This window comes from Labeo rohita, unplaced genomic scaffold (genome assembly GCF_022985175.1).
Source record: "Labeo rohita strain BAU-BD-2019 unplaced genomic scaffold, IGBB_LRoh.1.0 scaffold_336, whole genome shotgun sequence".
NCBI classification, from domain to species: domain Eukaryota; kingdom Metazoa; phylum Chordata; class Actinopteri; order Cypriniformes; family Cyprinidae; genus Labeo; species Labeo rohita.
In genome coordinates, this window is record NW_026129254.1 from 41689 (window position 1) to 68558 (window position 26870).

Genomic DNA, 26870 nt, shown 5'->3' on the forward strand with positions numbered 1-26870 from the left:
CTAGTCAAAAAAATATATAATATGGAATTATGACATTATGACCTTTACTTGCCTTAGGCCCCGATCACACCGAACGCGTTTTTAGTTCTAAAAACGCGAGGCGCACCGCACTGCCTTTTTCTGGTGACTTTTAAAAAAAGAGCAGTGCGTTGCGGTTTTATATGTTGCTAGGCAACCATCAAATAAGCCGTCCTGTCAGTCTAATCAAAGGATTATAGCGCGAGCGCTCTAAAATCTTTGGTTTTTAGCTGTTAAGTAAACTGTCATATCAGCAAAAAACTTAAAACATACAGCTCCGGATAACCCGCGATAGACACCAAAAGTTTCTCCTCCATCACTGCAGTCTCCGACTTTTTAAGCGTCGGTAAAACTTTCGTCACCACAACAGAAGGCCCGCCTCCAAAAACGCCTAAGGCCGCGATCACACCGAACGCGTTTTTGCAGCGAGAGGCGCCTTTTTTGAATTGTTTTCTACGGGCAGTGAGCGTTATGCGCGCTGTTTATGCGCCGCCGGCGCCTTGCGTTTTAACCGCCTGCTGCGCCTCGCATTTTTGACGGAACGCTCTGAGCGCCTGAAGTTGAAAAAAAAGCAACTCTGCGCGGAAAAGCGCCCGACGTCATCGCGGTTTTTTCCATTATCCAATCGAATGAATGGAGAGGCGGGCCTTCTGTTGTGGTGACGAAAGTTTTACCGACGCTTAAAAAGTCGGAGACTGCAGTGATGGAGGAGAAACTTTTGGTGTCTATTGCGGGTTACCCGGAGCTGTATGTTTTAAGTTTTTTGCTGATATGACAGTTTACTTAACGGCTAAAAACCAAAGATTTTAGAGCGCTCGCGCTATAATCCTTTGATTAGATTGACAGGACGGCTGATTTGACGGTTGCCTAGCAACATAAAAAACCGCAACGCACTGCTCTTTTCTTAAAAGTCAGAAAAAGGCAGTGCAGTGCGCCTCGCGTTTTTAGAACTAAAAAACGCGTTCGGTGTGATCGGGGCCTTATACTGTCTTTCCCTCTCTTCTGAAGAAGCTGAGGAGATCACCTCCTCTCACACGCGGCCTTCCGTGCCGTTAACTCCAGAGCTGGTTTGAGTTCTGCGATGAAAAATATGCACATCAATTATTTAACTAAAATGTGAACAAGTAATCATACTATTTTTGCATCAAAATATTAAGTAAACAGGCAGAATACAATGGAAATGTTTATTTTCTACAAATAGCTCGTATCAATCAAAAAGAATGAATCTATCCTGATTCTGGCTTTGAACATCTACATAAAACATATTTTTACTCTTAGACAAATAAATAAATTAATTAATTAAATAAAATACAACATTAAATTATTACCTTTACTTGCCTTAAATCACCTTTCCCCCTTTTCTAAAGCTCAGAAAAATCGCCTCCTCACACAAGTAGGTGCCCGTGGTGTTAGCCTGAAAGTTGAGTTCTGCAAAAAACGGACATCAATGGTTTAAATAAAATGTGAACAAGTCATCATACTGTTGTTGTATCAAAATGTGAAGTAAACAGGCAGAAGACAACAGAAACATGCATTTTCTAAAAATAACTTGCATTAATCCTGAAAAAAAATGAAGCTCTCCTATGTCTCTGGCTTTCAATCTCTAAAAAAATGCAACCATTCTTTTACTAATAGTCAAAAAAGGTGATATTAGACGGAATTATTACCTTTACTTGCCTTATACCGTCTTTCCGTCTCTTCTGAAGAAGCCGAGCCGATCGCCTCCTCTCACTCGCGGTCTTCTGTGTCCTTAACTCCCGGCGCGGGCACAATGAAGACTCACAGCTCAACAAGTCTGAAATATCACATGCAAAACATTACTTTTAACAATTAAAACTTAATGAGCCTTACAATAATTAAGCTAGTCTTCATTACACGACGCCGTTTTCTTTAGGAAACTACTTTCAGTTTAATCGCGGGAAAAAAAAGGTTTACGAATTAACATGTAAATCGGTTAATAACCCTCTATTAACACCTAAATCTTGTGTAAATATGACATATGAAACTCACAGACGTTGTATTAAAGCTATCTCTTCCGTTCAGTAGAAGAGGCCCTTAAGACTATTTCTGAGGCGAAAACTGCGTCAGCGTATTTTACAATAAAAGCTCTTTTCCGACTTTTCCCGCGTTCCAAGTCTTAAAATACTCCCGGACACACATAATGAATGATGATTTTACATTTTTTAATTTTTACTTACCGAAAATCATCCTTCACTCGCTTCCATCTGCAGACGCTGAGAAAATGGCCGCTTCTCGCACTTTTTGACGTACGGTTGACACGACGTGCCTGCTCTCTCTCGAGTCCGCGTTCCCAACTATAATTATAAATTAAAACCAGTTTTAACCCAAAATTGGGTTAAATTAACCCAACTTTCTTACCCAGCGGTCTCAACCCAGCATTTGGGTTGAAAAAACAACCCAGCGTTTTTTAGAGTGTAGGGTTTTTATTACCACATCCACGTAAACGACACCAGTATGTAAGCATAAGTTTATCTCTTCTTAAATCTGAGGGCACTTCTCCTAACTCCTGAATTGCCTTAGTTGGTGTTGATCTCATCGTACCAGAACAAATCTTCAAAGCTTAACAACACTATCTATTTTCATTAAGTGTGTTTTAGCTGCCGCTCCATAAACAAAACATCCATAGTCTATTGTTGATCTCATTAGAGCCCTGTAGACGTACATTAATGATTGTTTATCTGCTCCCCAGTCTTTTCCAGCTAATGCTCTCATTAAGTTTAGAACTTTTCTACATTTTGATTCCAGCAGCAATTGCGGGGCCAAGCACAAAAGACGCAGAATGAGGAGCTAAGCATGGCAATGAGCAACAGACCGACTACAACAATGAGTAATTAAAGCCATTTTAGGATGATATCAGTTAAAATGGCTGAAAAATCATAAAAACAACAACTAATCATATAATTTAATGGCTTATCACATTTGACCAGTAGGTGGTGCTGTTTTCAAATTGATGTGACGTGTTCCGTGTGAGGTGACAATGACACACACAAAGTTTGGTGCCATTATATCAAAGCTTTACAGAGATACAGCCTCAGAGTCATTCTGGCATCATGCGTCAAATGTGTTGTGGCACTGTACGAAAACGGTTTTGTCTATCGACACGAAATCCATAACTTTGTGTCAGCACAGTCTGAAAATGATTTAAGTCAAATTTGATGAAAATCGGACCAACGGTCTAGGAGGAGTTTGAAACAGTAGGTTTTCTACATTAATCAAAATGGTGGACAGGATGTTTGGCCAATTTTGGGATAATGGGTATTAATGCTCGGCTTGACCCAAGGAATCTATTGACATGAGTTTCGTTACAATAGGTTAATGCAATCAGAAGTTACTAGCATTTAAGGAAATTTTATTATTAATGTTTAGTGAATGGTGTATTACTTTTGACCAATAGGTGGCACTGTTACAAAATTGATGTGGCGTGGTCAGTGTGAGGTGACAATGGCACATATAAAATTTGGCACATATAAAAGCACAAAAGAGGCAGAATGAGGAGTTAAGCACAGCAAGGAGCAGCAGACCGACTACAACAGTGAGTAACTTAAGCCATTTTAGGATAATATCAGTTGAAATGGCTGAAAAATCATAAATACAACCAATCGTAATAAAATTTATTGGCTTATCACTTTTGACCAACAGGTGGTGCTGTTTTCAAATTGATGTGACGTGTTCTGTGTGAAATGACAATGACACACACAAAGTTTGCCGTCATTATGTCAAAGCTTTGCAGAGATACAGCCTCAGATGTAGTTTGGCATCTTTCCAGCAAATTTGTTGATGCGCTAAACGAAAATGGTTTCGTATATCGACACGAAATTCATAACTTTTTGCCAGCATAGTCTGAAGATGATCTGAGTCAAATTTGGTGAAGATCGGACTAACAGTCTGGGAGGAGTTAGAAAAAGTAGGTTTTGTACATTAATCAAAATGGCGGACAGGAAGTTTGGCCAATTTCGGCATAATGGGTATCAATGTTCTCGACTTGACCCAAGGAATCTATTGGCATCAGTTTCATTCCAATAGGCTAATGTAAACAGAAGTTATTAGCATTTTTATAAATTTCATTATTAATGTTTAGTGAATGGCGTATTACTTCTGACCCATAGGTGGCACTGTTACCAAATTGATGTGGCTTGGTCAAAGAGTGTGGAGACAATAGCACATATAAAATTTGGTGTCAATATGTCAAAGCTTTGCAGAGATACAGACTCGGATGCAATTTGGCATCTTTCCAGTAAATTCGTTGATGCGCTAAACGAAAACGGTTTCATGTATCGACACAAAATCCATAACTTTTTGTCAGCATGGTCTGAAGATGATCTGAGTCAAATTTGGTGATAATCGGACTAACGGTCTAGGAGGAGTTCGAAAAAGTAGGTTTTCAACATGAATCAAAATGGCGGACAGGAAGTTCAGCCAAAATTGGCAAAATTGGTATCGGTGTTCTCAGCATGACCGAAGGAATCTATCAAAATCAGTTTCATTTCAATAGGCTAATGTACGCAAAAGCTATTAGCATTTTTCGAAATTTCGTTATAACTTTTGACCACAAGGTGGCGCTGGCCCCAAAATTTTTATGTACATTCAGGGCATGGTGCCGAACATTTTTGTAATTAATGTCGAAACGATACGCTAATCCGTTCTCAAGATACAGCATTTTAAAGCTAAATTCAAAATGGCCGACACCCAAAATGGCTGACATGGGAAAATTGGATATGGTTCGACTCGGTATGACACACCGAATCTAAAGAGACCAGTTTTGTGATTTTTGGACAAATCATTCAGACGTTATAAAGAAAAATAGCCATTTTTCGTATCTCCTGACCACTAGGGGGCACTGCACCGAAACACTGCAGTTAGCCTCAGGTCATGCTTGTTATAACACACACCAAGTTTGGTGTCAATATGACAAACTGTTACGGAGATATAGCCTCACATTGATTTTTGCTAGCTTTTCGTAGAATTCTTTCGCGTGTTATTCGTGAATGGCTGGACGAATCGACTTGAATTCCATAACTTTTTGCCAGCGTGGTCTGAAGATGATCTGGATCAATTTTTGTGACAATCGGTGCAACGGCCTAGGACGAGTTCGAAAAAGTAGGTTTTACGAACAATTGAGAATAGCGAAAAAACTAAACCTTACGATTTTTGAATTTTGGTGTCCATTCAACTCGGCATAAGCCAAGGAATCAGAGGAAAAAAGAATTTTTGTTGTGTGGCTTACGGTTCAAACGTTATTAGCATAAATCTTTTGAAAGTTTGGACAAGTGGTGGCGCTAGAGAGTTTGAGTTAGAGACTCCAAACTTGCTATGGTTAATGTTGGGACTGTCCTCTATCAGTGTGCAAAATTATACAACTTTCCCGCAAGCGGTTCTATGGGCTGCCATAGACTTGCGGCGGAAGAGGAAGAAGAAGAAGAAGAAGCGGAAAAATAAATATAGCTGCAAGCAGCAATTGCGGGGCCAAGCACAACAGAGGCAGAATGAGGAGCTAAGCATGGCAAGGAGAGGAGCTAAGCAAAGGAGCAGAGACCGACTGTAACAATGAGTAACTAAAGTCATTTTAGGATGATATCAGTTGAAATGGCTGAAAAATCATAAATACAACCAATAATATAATTTAATGGCTTATCACTTTTGACCAATAGGTGGTGCTGTTTTCAAATTGATGTGATGCGTTCTGTGTGAGGTGACAATGACACACAAACAAATTTTGGTGTCATTATGCCAAAGCTTTACAGAGATACAGCCTCAGAATCATTTTGGCATCAAGCCTAAAATCTGTAGTGGCGCTGTACGAAAATGGTTTTGTCTATCGACACGAAATCCATAACTTTTAGTAAGCACAGTCTGAAGATGATTTGAATCAAATTTGGTGAAAATCAGACCAACGGTCTAGGAGGAGTTTGAAAAAGTATGTTTTGTACATTAATCAAAATGGCGGAAAAGAAAGTTCAGCGAAGTGTGGTATAATTGGTATCTATTTTGTCAGCATGACCCAAGGAATATTTTGAGACCAGTTTTAATACAGTAGGCTAATGCAATCACAAGTTATTAGCATTTTTGAAAATTTCATTATTAATGTTTAATGAATGGTGTATTACTTCTGACCAGCAGGTGGCGCTGTTACCGAATTGATGTGGCGTGGTCAGGGTGTGGTGACAATAGCACATATAAAATTTGGTGTCAATATGTCAAGGCTTTGCAGAGATACAGCCTCAGATGTAGTTTGGCATCTTTCCAGCAAATTCGTTGATGCGCTAAACGAAAACCGTTTCGTGTATCGACACGAATTCATATCTTTTGCCCGCATAGTCTGAAGATGATCTGAGTCAAATTTGGTGAAGATCGGACTAACGGTCTAGGAGGAGTTCGAAAAAGTAGGTTTTGTACATTAATCAAAATGGCGGAAAAGAAAGCTAAGCGAAGTGTGGTATAATTGATATGTATGTTGTCGGCATGTCACAAGGAATATTTTGAGACCAGTTTTATTACTATAGGCTAATGCAAACAGAAATTATTAGCATTTTTGGAAATTTCATTGTTAATGTTTAATGAATGTATTACTTCTGACCAATAGGTGGCACTGTTACCAAATTGATGTGGCGTGGTCAGTGTGATGTGACAATGGCACATATAAAATTTGGTGTCAATATTTCAAAGATTTGCAGAGATACAGCCTCAGAAGTAGTTTGGCATCTTTCCAGCAAATTCGTTGATGTGCTTAACGAAAACCGTTTCGTATATCGACACGAAATCCATAACTTTTTGTCAGCAAGGTCTGAAGATGATCTGAGTCAAATTTGGTGAAAATCGGACTAACGGTCTAGGAGGAGTTCGAAAAAGTAGGTTTTCAACATGAATCAAAATGGCGGACAGGATGTTTGGCCAATATTGGAATAATGGGTATCAATGTTTTTGGCTTGACCCAAGGAATCTATTGAGATCACTTTCATTACAACAGGCTAATGTAAGCTGAAGTTATTAGCATTTTTGTAAATTTCTTTATAACTTTTGACCACAAGGTGGCGCTGGCCCAAAAATTTTTATGTACATTCAGGGCATGGTGCCGAACATTTTTGTAATTAATGTCGAAACGATACGCTAATCTGTTCTCAAGATACAGCATTTTAAAGCTAAATTCAAAATGGCCGACACCCAAAATGGCTGACATGGGAAAATTGGATATGGTTCGACTCGGTATGACACACCGAATCTAAAGAGACCAGTTTTGTGATTTTTGGACAAATCATTCAGACGTTATAAAGAAAAATAGCCATTTTTCGTATCTCCTGACCACTAGGGGGCACTGGACCGAAACACTGCAGTTAGCCTCAGGTCATGCTTGTTATAACACACACCAAGTTTGGTGTCAATATGCCAAACTGTTACGGAGATATAGCCTCACATTGATTTTTGCTAGCTTTTCGTAGAATTCTTTCGCGTGTTATTCGTGAACGGCTGGACGAATCGACTTGAATTCCATAACTTTTTGCCAGCGTGGTCTGAAGATGATCTGGATCAATTTTTGTGACAATCGGTGCAACGGCCTAGGACGAGTTCGAAAAAGTAGGTTTTACGAACAATTGAGAATAGCGAAAAAACTAAACCTTACGATTTTTGAATTTTGGTGTCCATTCGACTCGGCATAAGCCAAGGAATCAGAGGAAAAAAGAATTTTTGTTGTGTGGCTTACGGTTCAAACGTTATTAGCATAAATCTTTTGAAAGTTTGGACAAGTGGTGGCGCTAGAGAGTTTGAGTTAGAGACTCCAAACTTGCTATGGTTAATGTTGGGACTGTCCTCTATCAGTGTGCAAAATTATACAACTTTCCCGCAAGCGGTTCTATGGGCTGCCATAGACTTGCGGCGGAAGAAGAAGAATAAGCTAACGGATACAATAGGTGCCACCGCACCTTCGGTGCTTGCCATAATAACGCCAACGGATACAATAGGTGCCACCGCACCTCTGGTTATTAGAATCCTTTCCAGGTTTTTAAAAGGCAATATTAATGCTCTCTTCCAACTTTTTGCCATTTTCCCTTCTTCCCATATCTTATTAAATAAATATAATATTATCTCTAAAATTTTTTCTGGTAATTTCTGAAACATGACATAACTTAATTGATCTTCTCCTGTAGCAGTGAAAACAAACCTCGTTCTAGATTCGGAAACTAGAGAAAGAAAAAAAAATATGCGCATGCAACATCCTAAATCCTCATTAGTCGATTTTCCCCAAACATAAAATATTAGAATTGGCTATTAAAACGCCCATGAAAATAATATAAAATACATAAAATATATATATATATATATATATATATATATATATATAAAAAGAAAAATAACATACTTCATATTTATTTAATTTGATCATCTTTAAACACTACTGGTAACCTGGGTTACAATAGGATTCACAAACAAATGACTCTAATGAGTTCTTTTAATGAACAGTTCAGAAGGCACAAACTCAGAAGTTACAAGTTTTCATCAGTCTGACAAATTCTTGACTGAATGTACTCTCCGAAACCATGTCAGCTGCTGATTCAATATTCAGCTTAATAAAATATAAATATTAAAGTCCTTTAATAAAACACTTAGGCTGCTTTTACTTGCTGTGCCACCAAGACAGCAAAATATGCAGTATTCATGTGTACACCTCACACTTATACCTTTGTTCATTTTTAACCTTATTTTTATAGCATAGTTTATTGATTTCACACAGAGCTGTATACTCGGTGGTCACTTTATAAGGCACAAAAAATGTAATCAGATAATCATATGGAAGCAACTGGATAAAAGAATGCAAACAAAATTCAAGCAGTTCAGATGGTCAGTGATTATAAAGTACATAATAATAAATGAATGTTATTTAGTTAAAAAATAACAATAAAAATAACAATTTTATTCTTAGGATTTGTGTGCATGTTAAAAGCAATGTGTATGATTAAAAGAAAGTAAACAGGTCATCCATGTTTTGAGGAGCACACAGGGGAAGTTATTAGAGATGTTGTTTCCATCTGGCAGGAGGTGTAGTTCAGCTCTGTGAGAACATCAGCAGAACCTGCAGAGATACAGACTTTACTATCAGGTGTTTCTATATCATGGAGTTCAGTTTATGCACAACTAAACCTGTACATTGTACTTACTAGTAAAGCGGTACATACAGATGAATCCTATGAGTCCTGACAGATATAAAGCCTTGACCCTATCAAAAGAAAATAATATATTTTTTAATTATAAATTTAATTACATTAAATATGTAATTAAATTATATTATTAGTTATTATTTTTATTTAAACTATGTTTATATTGTGATAAGGGAATGAATATGGATAATTGCACTAAATCAGATTAATTATGTGCAGGTTTTTAAAATTATACTATATAATATATATACTTTTACCATTTTAGGAAAAGTAGATGAATCTTTGTCATATTTGTTGGCAGTTTTGTTTTAGAATGGAGTTTTACTAATATAAAACTAATATATCACAAGGGGAATAACATTTCAGAAGGGAATCTTTTCTCAGATTTAAAATTATCTAGAATAACCCGTAAATTTGTTATCAGTAACTTACCAGTTTTACTGTATGTTGTTTCAGAGGTGGACATTACAGTTAATGCTGTTGAAAAGACATTTTGAAATTTACAGTGACGTACAGTATAATAATATTCACAGCGTTTGCAGTGGAATGAGGGAAAAAAGCATGAGGTCTTGAGACAAGTTTTTAAAAGCTGAATTTTAAATTGGGCACCATGTTTTTACAAGACACTACAAGCTCAGTGGTCAAGCACATCCGTTTAGTGCATTTACATATAAAAACAATGGAAAAGTAATGCAATTGAATGGAAAAATGCACTTGTGTGAACAGCCCATAACCATGTTGGGAAAAAAGTATAATCATGAAGCACATTATTGTTGAATTATGTGATTGCTTATCATGCTTGTGACTAAACTTTGAAAATGGACCCCAGCTTTATTATTTAATATAACTTTTTGACTCCAGCATATTCATTTTACAGAGACTTTTGTCATTGAGCACTGATGAACTTACTTGTAGTTTCCTTTGTCATGCTAGTTGGCAGGTTTGTCTTGGACCGGTGGCCTACTAATATAAATATAACACATTGCAGGGGAAATCAATTTCAGAAGGGAATCATTTATCAGATTTAATATGGAATAACCAGAAATGTTGTTATTTGTTACTTGCCAGTTTTACTGTATGTTGTACTTTCAGAAGTGGACATTACAGTCGATGCTGTTGAAAAAACATTGTGAAATATGTGGTGATATACACTATATTAAATGTTTAACAAATAATCATTATAAGAACATTTAGAATAGAGTAAGAATAACTGTTTCACAAATTCAATTACTCACAGGTTTTCATGGTTGTTGTAGTTTGTTCAGTGGTGGTTGATGTTGAAACTTCAGAGAAAACTGATCAGAATTAAAGGTCAGTTTACAAAGTCAAACTTTAAAGCAAAGTTTGTTTGTTGAAAGTTAAGGTCCTTCAAATACATATGTCTCATACTAGTTATGTAACTTGAAATCACCTCTATATTGGTTCACATGAATATATTAGAAAACCCACTGGTTACTCACTTGTTTTTGTGGTTGTTGGCAAAGTTTTACCAGTAGAGGTCGCAGCTGAGACTAACACACAACAAATACAAATTATGCGTATAGTTATTAGATTATCTCAAAGTTGCAAAAACCTTTACTTTCAGTCTTTTTTGGTCATTTTGTTAATATCATGTTGGAGGGAAAACAACACCACAAACATCCATATTAGCAACTGATTCAGTGAATTCAAGTTTCCATAAATTTGTCAGACATAGTCTGGATCTCTGACATCTGAACTTTTATCACATGATTAGCTCAAGCAGCTCACACTATGGTTATCAGTGTTGGGCAAGCTACTTGGAAAATGTAGTGAGCTAAGCTAACAGTTACTCTGCATTAAATGAAGCTTAACTACACTAAAGCTACAGCCTTGGGTAATGTAGCAAGCTAAGCTACAGCAACATGGCAAAAGTAGTTTACTACATATAAGCTATTTTTTACATTTTCATTTTTCTATTGAACCAACATCATACCAAGTCAATGCTCTCTCAGTGATCAATTAAATTGTCAGTCATACAGGCATAAAAGTCCAGTTTAACTGTTTATTCAACCACTCTTCCAAACCAATTTGGCAACAAAAATCAGTATAATGTACAGGGCTGGGTTTATCTCATATTTTGGGGGGTTAGGGGGGGTTGAATTCTTTCTTGAAAAACATTTTTTTTTAAAACACCTGTTTCAGAATGTTGAATGAATAAAACAGGGAAAACACGAAATTTTTAAATAAAATAATTTATACATATAATTGAATAACATAGTCTATATATGAATGGGTGTTTGTCAACTGATTGCATGCCATCAGAGTTTACAGTGTTGACAGCTTCCTAAAAAAACAGCCTAATGGAAGTGCTGTAGTTTTGCTGTATATAGCTACTGAAATATGACAGACCGCACAAAAACAGCACTTTAATTTACTGCCATTTTTAAAGATAGTAATTGATTTCATGAATACAAGACTGTGAATAAAAAACAAGTGCCAAATGTAAGCCAGATTTGGCCCAGACCTTGTTATCTGGGAAGCAAAGCTAAATTCTATTGTAAATTTGTTAACTGACAGTAAGAATATTTAACCGAATCAAGCGGCTATTTTCGTTTGCCGAAGTTTTTTTAAAAAAACATGCTAACGTAAATTGTACGTCTTTGAGAGCAAAAATTAAACCCGACAGGTCACGGCGGCTAGGCCTATAAGTCACATTTTATTATATTTTGAAATGAACAGGCCTACAGCGTAATGTTATGTTCCGAGATTATTTCCCTCACTCCACAACAAATCCTTTAACTTTAACCGTATTCAGAACCGAACGAGGATGAAAAATAAAAAAATAAATAAATAAATTTGCCTAAACAATCCAAAACAAATTTAAAGCGAAACTGAAAGTAAAGTTGGGCTTATGTAGACTACCTCTCTCGCCAAAAATACAAATGTTACCATATCTGCAATGTATTTGAAGCGAAAATATTACGCATTGGGTAAGCTTTGTACTTCATGCACGTCGACGGAAAATATCACGATGAGCAAAAATGTGCCACGGGACCAGTGTTCATGCTGAACTGCACGTAACACACACTATTTAAATTGACTAGTGTAACTTTTGGGTGACTGTGTTTTATTTTTCAAATGAACAGGGTGCAGTGAAAGTGCGCGATCAAACAGCTGAATAGCATATTCCGGCATTTTGGTCATAGTAAAGGCATAATTCGATACTGCAAAGTCCAAAGCAGTTGGAAGTGTCAAGAATATTAGCAAAGATTATTATAATTCGATAATTCGTTTAGACTAGAACACTGTTTAATTCTTATTTCGCTATGGAACCTGATCGTTTTTTTTTTTTTTGTTTTGTTGTTGTTGTTTGTTTTTTTTGCTAAGAACGAACCGAAACATTTTGCCTTTCGCCATGAATTTGACAACCCACACCCACCCACTCCCCATCTCCTTCTTCTGAGTTTGAGATCTTCCCAGAGCACTAGCCTGCTTCAGAGACTAAAATCAAGGCGCCCACCACTAGTTCAAGTACTAAGTTTTTTTCTCAATACCGCTACAATCCAAGTATACCCGGCTGCAGCCTGCAGAACGGGGCGGGGCTTCTCCAACAATCGGTCTTTGTCAGGTGACGTCACACTCACGAGAATCGAATTGCATTTTGGGTGTCGCCGCCATTTGTAAGGTATCAAAGCCGAGGTGTTCTTTAATTGCAGAATTGTTCTTTTGATTTGCTTCAAAATTGTACGTTCTTGTTGTGTTAAAGTCAGCGATGGTAAATTACACGATAGAAAAGGTTAAAAACTGACAACAAGGAAAGATATTTTAGGTCTCCCACTTGAAAGACAACATACAGCGGAAATAACCAAGAAGCGTCGGATGGCCTGCATAGCAGCAGTGATACGCAAAATCATCATATTTGCCCTCGACATTTTCATAAAGGTAAGTAAGCGATTTTTTTTTTAAGTATGTGCTTATTTTCTATTTTCTTTAGTACCTAATGTTATATCCACATGTTGTTTTGGGTTATCAATGCTATTCAGTGGTGTAGTGCAGGTATACGGCGTAATGACAAGTGTGGATAAATGCAAATGTTCCCTAAAAGCACCCAGTAAAGACAGTGATGCGGTCAGGAACGTGGCGCCGGATTCCTTTTAAAAAATATGTTTGATGGTTGCGCCGGTGTTACGGTTTAACTGGTGACCGTGTTATCTGGTGACCAACTTCCTGGTTCAGGTCCTCCGCACCAGATGTGATGGAACGACAGTGGCAGATTCGCCGATTCTGAAAGCATAAACTGACGTGATATTAAGCTGTCTAATAAACGCACGCTTGCTCATTACATGATTTTGCTATTCTTGTAAAGATTACAAATTATTGGTATGATGGCCCGTAGCGGCGGAAATAAAAAAAAAAAGCTTGTTTGGCATGGGTTTCGAACACGCACAAAACACAGTCGCACTGTGAGACGACATTAACGATCGCATTGAGCTATGGAACTGCGCTGATTCAACTACGGATTTCGAGATTCAAGTAGGATTTTACTGTCGGCATGATTATGCAACTGGCTGAATCAAGAAGATATGCCCGTGCTAACTTGTGACCTGTGTTTACTTGTTATGAAAACTAACATTAAAGCAAAAGTATATTACATTTCATGGTTTATGATGTTAAAGTACCTTCAACGGAGTCTCAGACAACTGTTGTGGTTTAATTACAAACGCTATCGTTAAAGTATATTTAGGTACTATAGTAGAAACATGGTACATTTTCTTCAGAGACTAGCTGATGTCTCCTTTAATTAATATAAAAACTTGACGTTATTTCCACGTTGTTTTACCGGTTTCCTCGTAGAAATACTTCGGAAACTTGTGATTTGATATCATGATTGTAGTGAATGACATATAACGTTAAATTCTAGTTAAACGCCGCTTAGAAATGTTACTTTATAAACGTGTTAACTTGTTTCCGTTCAATAGGTGGTGTTTTATTCGATTGTAACAGTATATGAAATATAAGAGCCTTTTCTGCAGTCGAAAAGCTGCAAATTATTGCTGCACTTAACGTGTTACATTGTGACTTTTTTATTGAATTTTTTTTTTCATTTTCGTATGATTAAACAGTACGATCATTTAGCCTACATGTCGACTGCGAGTACTTAAATATATTCACCAACAGAAAACAACGTTTATGTCATACTTTCAGAATTATTCTGCTAGTGAACACAAGCCACAATGTAACACGTTAAGTGCAGCAATAATTTGCAGCTTTTCGACTGCAGAAAAGGCTCTTATATTTTTATATACGGTTACAATCGAATAAAATACCACCTATTGAACGCAAATAACAAGTTAACACGTTTATAAAGTAACATTTCTAAGCGGCGTTTAACTAGAATTTAACGTTATATGTCATTCACTTCAATCAAGAAATCAAATCACAAGTTTCCGAAGTATTTCTACGAGAAAAACGGCAAAACAACGTGGAAATAACGTCAAGTTTTTATATTAATTAAAGGAGACATCAGCTAGTCTCTGAAGAAAATGTACCATGTTTTTACTATAGTAAATATACTTTAACGATAGCGTTTGTAATTAAACCACAACAGTTGTCTGAGACTCCGTTGAAGGTACTTTAACATCATAAACCATAAAATGTAATATCCTTTTGCTTTAATATTAGTTTTAATAACAAGTAAACACAGGTCACAAGTTAACACGGGCATATTTTTTTTTTTAATTCAGCCAGTTGCATAATCATGCCGAGAGTAAAATCCTACTTGAATCTCGAAATCCGTAGTTGAATCAGCGCAGTTCCATAGCTCAATGCGTTCGTTAATGTCGTCTCACAATGCGACTGTATTTTGTGCTTGTTCGAAACCCCTACGAAACAAGCTTTTTTTTTTTTATTTCCGCCGCTAGGGGCCATCATACCAATAATTTGTAATCTTTACAAGAATACCAAAATCATGTAATGAGCAAGCGTGCGTTTATTAGACAGCTTAATATCAGGTTAGTTTGTGCTTTCAGAATCGGCGAATCTGCCACTGTCGTTTCATCACATCTGGCGCGGAGGACCTGAACCAGGAAGTTGGTCACCAGATAACACGGTCACCAGTTAAACCGTAACACCGGCGCTGTCCCCCCACCACAGATGCTGCCTGTTCATACGCGAGAGCATGTCAACTTCGTTTGTAAATTTACAAATAGGCCAAACGCTGTGTGGGAGAATAAGGAAAGCATTCTGTGGCATTAATTATATCTATTTTCATTTTACTTGTAAATATAACTGATAATATCACAACACATATGCTGTCTTTAACTTACCTACAGTAGTGATTTTGTCCAACGCAGTTATAAATCCGGATTCCGGAATTATTTCATTGCAGAGGATGTAACTGCTGGTTAATAAGTTCCGTTGTGTTGTCTGACAGAAAATATGTAACGCAATTGATAACAGTTTTATATTGGACACGTGAAGAAGGATTAGGGAAAACACGCAGAATGCAAATACGACGTAATTACGTCATCAATATGCAAATATACGCATGAGGTCGTCTAGCGACATTTGGCAACTTTTCGAGCAGACTTTAGCTACTTTCCATTGAAAATAGTTGGCAACACTGCTGGTGACCAACTTCCTGGTTCAGGTCCTCCGTACCAGATGTGATGGAACGACAGTGGCAGATTCGCCGATTCTGAAAGCACAAACTGACGTGATATTAAGCTGTCTAATAAACGCACACTTGCTCATTACATGATTTTGGTATTCTTGTAAATATTACAAATTATTGGTATGATGGCCCGTAGCGGCGGAAATAAAAAAAAGAAAAAAAAGCTTGTTTGGCACGGGTTTCGAACAAGGACAAAATACAGTCGCACTGTGAGACGACAGTAATGAACGCGCTGAGCTATCAAACTGCGCTAATTCAGCCACGGATTTCGAGATTCAGGTAGGATTTTACTCTCGGCAGCATTACGCAACTGGCTGAATCAAGAAAATATGCCCGTGTTAACTTGTGACCTGTGTTTACTTGTTATGAAAACTAATATTAAAGCAAAAGTATATTACATTTTATGGTTTATGATGTTAAAGTACCTTCAACGGAGTCTCAGACAACTGTAAATTTGTGGCTACTGTGGTTTAATTACAAACGCTATCGTTAAACTATATTTACTATAGTAAAAACATGATACATTTTCTTCAGAGACTAGCTGATGTCTCCTTTAATTAATATAAAAACTTGACGTTATTTCCACATTGTCCCAACAAACATGAGACGTCCACCCGACGTGCAGATCATGTCTATATTGCGTCGGTCGGTCCAGGACCACATTTGTACTTCCGCACGACGTGCAAATCCAGTACGGTATCTGGACGTCGGACTACGACGTCCCTTGGACGTAGATATGCAGTTCAAAATTTGAACGTATATGAAGGGGTTTTCCTGGACGTCTGTAGAACGTGCAGAACAGGTTCAGGAAATCGACTTGAGAACTTTTTTATACAATTAAACATGACAAAGTTCTGACTTAAAAAAAAAAATTAAATATCATTTTTATAAAACATTTATGTGTTAAAACAGTGTAATATTTGTATAAAAACATCATGATAGTAACATAATGCGGCCATTTAATTATTTTATTAATATTATTAATATTATTTATTTTTTTATGTGTAGTATTTTTCACTGGGACATTGATAAACAGCCGCTTACATCTATGTGTGATTAAGTTAAAGTTTAAGTTAAATAGATGTAAAGAGATTTAAATATAATAGATAAATATATTTAAATATTTAATAATAATACAGAATATTAACACAATATTATTGTTTATTGTATATTTTAATAATACTTATGTATTTAATAAATTAATTTAAATTTAATTTAATAAATAGATCTCTATTTAAACGTGCGCTCGCATGAGGGGCATTAACGTAGTGACGTAAACGTGATGGCGCAAGCAGCCGCGAAGACGGAAGATATTGATATTGTGTATTACCAAAGACTGAAGATATAACCACCACGATAGATCCGTCGTGTAATTTATTTAATTCTACGTTAAAGACACTTTATTAAACCTACAGAGGATGGGACCCAACCTGACCAACAAACAGCCTTCACAACGCAATGCAGCTATTTGGAAATTTAAACAGTAACGGTCTCTAACGGTCATCTGAGAGACGGACGGGTGCTAAGCCGAAGGTAAGCGATATAAATGTACCTTTATTCGTCGTTTTGTCAATCTAATGTTAAATTTCAATTTAGATGTATTTTGTTCTGTGTTATGACGATTTCAGATTCAACTTTTTGTAATATTTATATCTCCCTGTTGGTTAATTTGCGCGTAAAGTGGTCAGTGAAGAATACAGTCTGAGGTAAATTTATGTTGATCACTTTTAATTGTCTAAATTAGTCACTAAAACACGTAACTTCACAATAATGTAAGATTTTCAAAACTTTATCTTGTGTTAAGTATGTGTTCTTGTAGTAAAATAGACTTTCACTAAATTCACTAAAGACTAAATATCAGTCTGGCAGTATTTTCTGATCATATGTTTACGAAAGAGGTCATAATGAGCATTGTGATGCCGTATTTGTAGTTATAATAATCGTTTATATTTCATTTATTTTGTTTTCAGGGCAGTTCATGAAGACAAGATGAGATGTTTTGTCAACCTGGACAGAAGTTCCACCTGCCACACCAGACCCTCTGCTGTATATGGAGGCCTGTCCACTAGCACATGGGTTTTTGGAGCCAGGGACCTCTTGCAGGGAAGAAGATTTTCCAAGGACCCCCTCATAAATATAACAGTGTTTAAGGCTAAAGTTATTGTGGATGGGAGTATAATGAACATAATATGATTGTTTTATTGGTGCAAATGGTCCCTATTTTATATGAACTGTTTAATAATACAGCACAATATAGGCCTAATTTACCATATTTTCCAGACAGTTACACCAGGTCAGGAAAAAAAACATGCATAAGTTGCATTGGTGTATAAGGCACATTTTACTGTTACTTTCAGAAATAATGTAAATACTGATAAATAAAACAAATGTTAATAAACTTAACAAACATTATAAACAATGTAAACATGTAATTTACTTTTCTAAATCATTTAAATTAATTGGCATTCAGAACAGATATATATATATATATATTAGGGATGTGATGAGACACTTATCCCACGAGATGACATGAGACTGGGTTCACGAGAACGAGACGAGAATTTTAAACTTTTCTTAAGAAATCCTCAGTGATTAAATATATAGGGAAAATAGTCTTTTATTCAACTGAAAAAGACAAAATGCAAAAAAATAATTATATGCAGTAATAAACAACATTTAGACAAGAGCTTCACGATTCTGGATGAATTGCAAATCCCAGTTTTTAATAATTTGGAGATCACGATTCTGGAGAAAAAGATTAGAAAACTAAACTAAATAACATAATTTACTAGTGGGTTTGACAAACTGTTCATTGCTTAAGTCTTTTAAAAACATATTCATTTAAACAAACAAACAAACAAAAAAAAAACATTCATTGAAAGGAGTCAGTGTCTCACTTCATTAAGACTTGTTTGACTATTGAGTGCTTGTTCAAACCCTACGAAACAAGCTTTTTTTTTTTATTTCCGCCGCTAGCCATCATACCAATAATTTGTAATCTTTACAAGAATACCAAAATCATGTAATGAGCAAGCGTGCGTTTATTAGACAGCTTAATATCAGGTTAGTTTGTGCTTTCAGAATCGCGAATCTGCCACTGTCGTTTCATCACATCTGGCGCGGAGGACCTGAACCAGGAAGTTGGTCACCCAGATAACACGGTCACCAGTTAAACCGTAACACCGGCGCTGTCCCCCACCACAGATGCTGCCTGTTCATACGCGAGAGCATGTCAACTTCGTTTGTAAATTTACAAATAGGCCAAACGCTGTGTGGGAGAATAAGGAAAGCATTCTGTGGCATTAATTATATCTATTTTCATTTTACTTGTAAATATAACTGATAATATCACAACACATATGCTGTCTTTAACTTACCTACAGTAGTGATTTTGTCCAACGCAGTTATAAATCCGGATTCCGGAATTATTTCATTGCAGAGGATGTAACTGCTGGTTAATAAGTTCCGTTGTGTTGTCTGACAGAATATGTAACGCAATTGATAACAGTTTTATATTGGACACGTGAAGAAGGATTAGGGAAAACACGCAGAATGCAAATACGACGTAATTACGTCATCAATATGCAAATATACGCATGAGGTCGTCTAGCGACATTTGGCAACTTTTCGAGCAGACTTTAGCTACTTTCCATTGAAAATAGTTGGCAACACTGCTGGTGACCAACTTCCTGGTTCAGGTCCTCCGTACCAGATGTGATGGAACGACAGTGGCAGATTCGCCGATTCTGAAAGCACAAACTGACGTGATATTAAGCTGTCTAATAAACGCACACTTGCTCATTACATGATTTTGGTATTCTTGTAAATATTACAAATTATTGGTATGATGGCCCGTAGCGGCGGAAATAAAAAAAAAAAAGCTTGTTTGGCATGGGTTTCGAACATGCCCAAAATACAGTCGCACTGTGAGACGACAGTAATGAACGCGCTGAGCTATCAAACTGCGCTAATTCAGCCACGGATTTCGAGATTCAGGTAGGATTTTACTCTCGGCAGCATTACGCAACTGGCTGAATCAAGAAAATATGCCCGTGTTAACTTGTGACCTGTGTTTACTTGTTATGAAAACTAATATTAAAGCAAAAGTATATTACATTTTATGGTTTATGATGTTAAAGTACCTTCAACGGAGTCTCAGACAACTGTAAATTTGTGGCTACTGTGGTTTAATTACAAACGCTATCGTTAAACTATATTTACTATAGTAAAAACATGATACATTTTCTTCAGAGACTAGCTGATGTCTCCTTTAATTAATATAAAAACTTGACGTTATTTCCACATTGTCCCAACAAACATGAGACGTCCACCCGACGTGCAGATCATGTCTATATTGCGTCGGTCGGTCAGGACCACATTTGTACTTCCGCACGACGTGCAAATCCAGTACGGTATCTGGACGTCGGACTACGACGTCCCTTGGACGTAGATATGCAGTTCAAAATTTGAACGTATATGAAGGGGTTTTCCTGGACGTCTGTAGAACGTGCAGAACAGGTTCAGGAAATCGACTTGAGAACTTTTTATACAATTAAACATGACAAAGTTCTGAAAAAAAAAAAAAATTAAATATCATTTTTATAAAACATTTATGTGTTAAAACAGTGTAATATTTGTATAAAAACATCATGATAGTAACATAATGCGGCCATTTAATTATTTTATTAATATTATTAATATTATTTATTTTTTTATGTGTAGTATTTTTCACTGGGACATTGATAAACAGCCGCTTACATCTATGTGTGATTAAGTTAAAGTTTAAGTTAAATAGATGTAAAGAGATTTAAATATAATAGATAAATATATTTAAATATTTAATAATAATACAGAATATTAACACAATATTATTGTTTATTGTATATTTTAATAATACTTATGTATTTAATAAATTAATTTAAATTTAATTTAATAAATAGATCTCTATTTAAACGTGCGCTCGCATGAGGGCATTAACGTAGTGACGTAAACGTGATGGCGCAAGCAGCCGCGAAGACGGAAGATATTGATATTGTGTATTACCAAAGACTGAAGATATAACCACCACGATAGATCCGTCGTGTAATTTATTTAATTCTACGTTAAAGACACTTTATTAAACCTACAGAGGATGGGACCCAACCTGACCAACAAACAGCCTTCACAACGCAATGCAGCTATTTGGAAATTTAAACAGTAACGGTCTCTAACGGTCATCTGAGAGACGGACGGGTGCTAAGCCGAAGGTAAGCGATATAAATGTACCTTTATTCGTCGTTTTGTCAATCTAATGTTAAATTTCAATTTAGATGTATTTTGTTCTGTGTTATGACGATTTCAGATTCAACTTTTTGTAATATTTATATCTCCCTGTTGGTTAATTTGCGCGTAAAGTGGTCAGTGAAGTTACAGTCTGAGGTAAATTTATGTTGATCACTTTTAATTGTCTAAATTAGTCACTAAAACACGTAACTTCACAATAATGTAAGATTTTCAAAACTTTATCTTGTGTTAAGTATGTGTTCTTGTAGTAAAATAGACTTTCACTAAATTCACTAAAGACTAAATATCAGTCTGGCAGTATTTTCTGATCATATGTTTACGAAAGAGGTCATAATGAGCATTGTGATGCCGTATTTGTAGTTATAATAATCGTTTATATTTCATTTATTTTGTTTTCAGGGCAGTTCATGAAGACAAGATGAGATGTTTTGTCAACCTGGACAGAAGTTCCACCTGCCACACCAGACCCTCTGCTGTATATGGAGGCCTGTCCACTAGCACATGGGTTTTTGGAGCCAGGGACCTCTTGCAGGGAAGAAGATTTTCCAAGGACCCCCTCATAAATATAACAGTGTTTAAGGCTAAAGTTATTGTGGATGGGAGTATAATGAACATAATATGATTGTTTTATTGGTGCAAATGGTCCCTATTTTATATGAACTGTTTAATAATACAGCACAATATAGGCCTAATTTACCATATTTTCCAGACAGTTACACCAGGTCAGGAAAAAAAACATGCATAAGTTGCATTGGTGTATAAGGCACATTTTACTGTTACTTTCAGAAATAATGTAAATACTGATAAATAAAACAAATGTTAATAAACTTAACAAACATTATAAACAATGTAAACATGTAATTTACTTTTCTAAATCATTTAAATTAATTGGCATTCAGAACAGATATATATATATATATATTAGGGATGTGATGAGACACTTATCCCACGAGATGACATGAGACTGGGTTCACGAGAACGAGACGAGAATTTTAAACTTTTCTTAAGAAATCCTCAGTGATTAAATATATAGGGAAAATAGTCTTTTATTCAACTGAAAAAGACAAAATGCAAAAAAAATTAGGTGCGTTTTGAACTTTATGAAATTAAACTTCCATTGTAATGGACTGTAAAAAGTAATACCTAGATCCAACTTATAAAAAGTGAGGCAAGTGGCTGCATGGGATGTTTTAAGTTGAGTCAACTTGCAGCCTTTTTTAAGTGTAATAAACACTGTAACATTACTTAATACAAACACAACAAAATCAAGTTGAGATAACTAATAGTACTAGTATTACTCAGTTAGATAAACCTACTTTTATTGGTACAGGTAACTTATTTATGGGTTGCTACAAGTAACCTGTACTCATTTTAATTAGGTTTTATGAACTTTATGTTCTTAGTAAAATTAACCTAATCATATGTGAATAAACATTTTAATTGAGTCCTGCCTATAACCTCAGAAAAAAATCTAAATGGCTATATAGTCTAAGTACTACAGTGATTAACTTTACATAAACAGACTTTGTCAATAACAATTACAAATTAAATTGAAGAAGAAAAAGATGGGAAGATAGATTGAAGACAATAACATTTATTTAATGTCAACCAGTGTCACTTTTAACAGGGACTACAAAACAGCCAATAAATGTGGCCGCAAATGTACACAATAATATAAAACAAACACTGTATACAGTAAGTGTATTTTCAACCTGTTGGATAAGTAAAATATCCAAACTGCCCAATCTGCAATGTTTAGATAAAGGTAAATGTGAGAAATAACATCACATTGTACCACACTGGAACTGCAATGTCAAAAATTATTACAGTATTTCTATAGTTTGACCAACTATTATTTTTAAGAACTTCCAAATTGTGCACACAACACTGTTGAGTATTTACCTCATGAGGTGATAATCGGCACAGAACACAGGCCAAAGTCCACATTAATTAAGGCACTGAACAATGAACAAAAAAGGAAAATAACCATGGAAATTATATTACCTGAGCAACTTGTACCTGTCAAATGAGTCTTAAGGTCAAAAACAAACAAAAGAAATCTGTAAGACTAATTATTTCAAATCAAAATACTGGTAAAATTCAGAGACAAATATTTATATCACCCTGAAGATTATCAAATTATCTGATTATGTTACAGTACGTTTATTTTGGCATTTAGCAAACTCACCTACCAAAGTGACTGCATTTTTCAAATGATGGCAAAAAATGCCAGATGCCACTGAGAAATAGTCTAAGACAACTTGGTAAGGAGATTTGCATACTTGGATGATGGCTTAGGACGCATGGGGTCCAATCCCACAAAGAGCCTCTGATATATCTCAAAAGTATACACCATTTTTGAGGGATACTTGAGGTCGAGGGCATATGTAAGTCCAAACAGGAGGCAGCATGCTTTCGACAGGTTTGGCACACCTCTGACCACGGGCTGTCCTTCTATGATGATCCCAATCGTGTCGGGCTGATGGCACAAGTAAATTTTCAGTGGGCAACTGCCAAGCTCAGCGTGCACCTCTGTTTCATCACGACTCTATTGGTGGAGACAAAAAAAGAATCAAGAGTTTGGTCAGACAAACAGGTAATGAGATGAATATATGTGCCTCACAGTATGAATACATACAAACAGAAAAATAGACAAGTAGCTTTAAGCCCAATACATACGTGGTGGACACTGATGAGGTCTTCCTGTCTCTCCCCCATGTACTCAATCAGGCATCTCAGGACCACTTCTCTCCTTTTCTCCACAGAGGCAGATGGATCCTGTTAAAAAGTAAAATCTGATCAAAATTCATAGCCTGATGTCAGATTGCTGTTAAAGGTCCTACTATACATACACCACTGTACTACAAGATCTCACGCTATCACCAGCATCTCAAAAAAAACAAAAAACAAAAAAACATATGTGGAAGTTGTTTACTCAAAAAAGTCAAGGGGGACAGTTCACAAAATTGAGATTTAACTGTCCAAGTAGGCTGTGTTCATCAATATGTATCAAGCTTCTATTAGTACATTGTCTATTTCTCACCTCAAATGCTTTCTTAAACATGTTTTAGTGGACCTTTTATGTGTAAAGAGACTGCTTAGGAGCAAGGCACAGTCTTGGAAAATGGTGACAAGGGAATTGCATTACGTATACACTTACATACATATGCAGCCAGCATGTCTATTAACAAAAAGAACAGTCCTGGAGTACACAGAGGAAGTGTAACTTCACTGAATGTTTGGGCATACATTTTCACACTAGATCATCATAATAGCAAGGTCATGTTAACTCACTGTAACTAACTTTGGGGCTAACTATCCCCTTAAACTATGCTACTCTTAGAACAGTGCCTTACATGTAGTTGTCTTTTATAGAATGAGAGGTGGGGGGTCTGACAATTTAGGGTGTTATGATCAGTCTCTGGGTAGTATGAATGTGCTCACCATGTGTCATAACAATTGGCTCAGTAGATTTCAACATATGCTGCAGATACACAGACACCACCATCCTTCCAATTAGGAACACGGTGAAATATTGATGACTACATGATAGAGAATACATTTTGGATGGAAAATGTTTTACATAAGACCATTTTTTCCTCTCACCTGGATAAGTGTCATCATTTGGGACTTGATTCTTTGACCGACGGCTCCTCCTTTTGCGTTGAAAAGTGACAACAGCTTTGGAGTTTGCCTGTCCAACTGTGACATAAATGTCGACTCAAGTGATATGCCACTGATTCTCAGAAACTCTTCACAGATCTGTAAAGAGAAGTATACCATCTTAGTTACATACCAAAAGAGATATATTTTTTCTGTGATTTAAACAACATGAGAGTTTTGGATACAAATCAGTTTTCAATCAAAAGAAAATCATGGACAGTGTCAAGCAGTAAAGGTACATATTCACTATATAGTTATTTTTAAGCATGAAAAATGCAAGAATGAAATTTAATCTTTGGTCAAGTTTGTTGCCTTATGTGCCCTGTCTTCACAACTACCGGCCATTTACCATAATTGAGCAATGTGAAATTCAACTGAATGTGGCACAGCATAAAAGAAACAGGGTCTGATGGTGAAGAAAGTTTTGTGCATACTGCACTGTATTTTTAGCCATACCAGTAGATGCCAAAGAATTGGATTTTAGCTAGTCAACTTTGCTGAGTTTACCTTACCTGTGATGGTTCAAAGAGGGCAGGCCATCTCTCTAGAAGTTCTGCAACACTTGGGGCTTGACCTACAATCTCCTGTCTTCTCAAACTGAAGGTTCTTGACATCATCTCATTTATAACTCTGCTGTTATTCTTTTTCTTTGTCTCAGAAATCAACTCCAGCCTGTTACTCTCAAGGGAATCTTCTGTTTCCCCAGCTGGGTGAGGAGGCAGGTAGTTTACCTCAGCTTTTCGGGGTTTTTTTATATTCTTTGCTGGTTGCTTGTCTTCAGAACATTTGCGCTTTAGAGAGTTCACCAAGACTTCTGGAATCCCATGCACCCGAAGTTTGCTTCGGTAGTTTCCTACTTTATACTTAAGGCTCTGCTGCCATCCATAGAGACCATTGAAGGAGCCTGGCTCCTTCAAACATGGGTTCTTTTTTATGAGAGCCTCTGCGACTGCACATCGCTGTGCATCACTTGGGTAGGGAGTGTAAGAAAAGATGAGCTCAGCTAAACACTCCAGAATGTTGGACTTAACGCCAGGGTAAGACTTCTCTTTGCACAAAAGGGAACCATCTCTGAGGTAGTTTTCATTGCCTTTTTGAAGCACTAGTTCAGTGTTATATGAAAACTTTGGAATAGGAAATTCAGTTGGCCATGGCTTGTGCATTCCAGTGCTACGGGGACTGAGTATTATAGTCTCATCAGATTCAGCAGACATGGACCCACTTGATGTTGATGGTAGAGACACAGAGTCATTTTCTGACACTGATCTGGAGACAGAGCAATCTTCTGTTGGGAGCTCAGGAACGTCAGCATTTGTAAACAAAATGACAGGTGGAACATACACTACCTTCAGTGTGTCCCTATCCTTCAGGTCATCAATTGAACTTAAAGTAACAAAGTCATCAAAATCTTGGTCTTTGCGCTGAAGGCTTATGTCCATTGAGATCCCATATGTTTGTTTTATTGTTGCTTCCAAGTCTTTAACTGTATGTGGCATTCCAGGAAGACAAAGTTTCTTTATGTCATGGTCAAGGATGACTCGAAATTTTACAGCTGCCTCCATTTTGATGATGTAGCCTTAAAAAAGATTACAGAACAACATATTAGTTTACATTCAGTCTGGCATTGTTTAGCAAGCATTCTATTGCATACATCAGTACCACCTGAATTATACCAAACGGTATATGAAACATGTATCTATTCAAGACAAATATGGCGCTTCAGTGTCACCATACGCCTTCCTGCAACCTTGTAGTCTGAGAGCGGACATACATCAGTGAGATCCTTCTGTTCCACAAAAACTACAAGCTCTGTGCTCTCCAGCTCAAACGATCGAAAGTGCTCATCATACCAGGAAATGAATACTTTAGCAATGAAATGGACCTTGTCTCTCAAAATTACTATCTGAAGAACTTCAATAAAGTCTGGGAGTCCTGCAGTAGACCCATAGGCCAAAATCATGCCTTTAGAGTATGTAGTTCCATAAACTGACACAGTGTTGGAAAGATGTACAGTAGTCTGACCTGGAGACACTCTTTTTATTGCATTCTGTACATTTGAATGCAAAACAGCTACGGGCACTTGGGATACTCTGGCAGTACTG

General features: G+C 36.5%; 1 long non-coding RNA gene across 1 annotated transcript; it reads left to right on the forward strand.

The window, feature by feature from the left end:
- Window positions 1-5597: 5597 nt before the first annotated feature.
- LOC127160357 (uncharacterized) lies at window positions 5598-7654 on the forward strand. The gene is made up of 2 exons (XR_007826713.1): window positions 5598-5957; window positions 6424-7654. It is a non-coding gene; the product is annotated as an uncharacterized LOC127160357 (long non-coding RNA).
- The last annotated feature ends 19216 nt before the right edge of the window (window positions 7655-26870 follow it).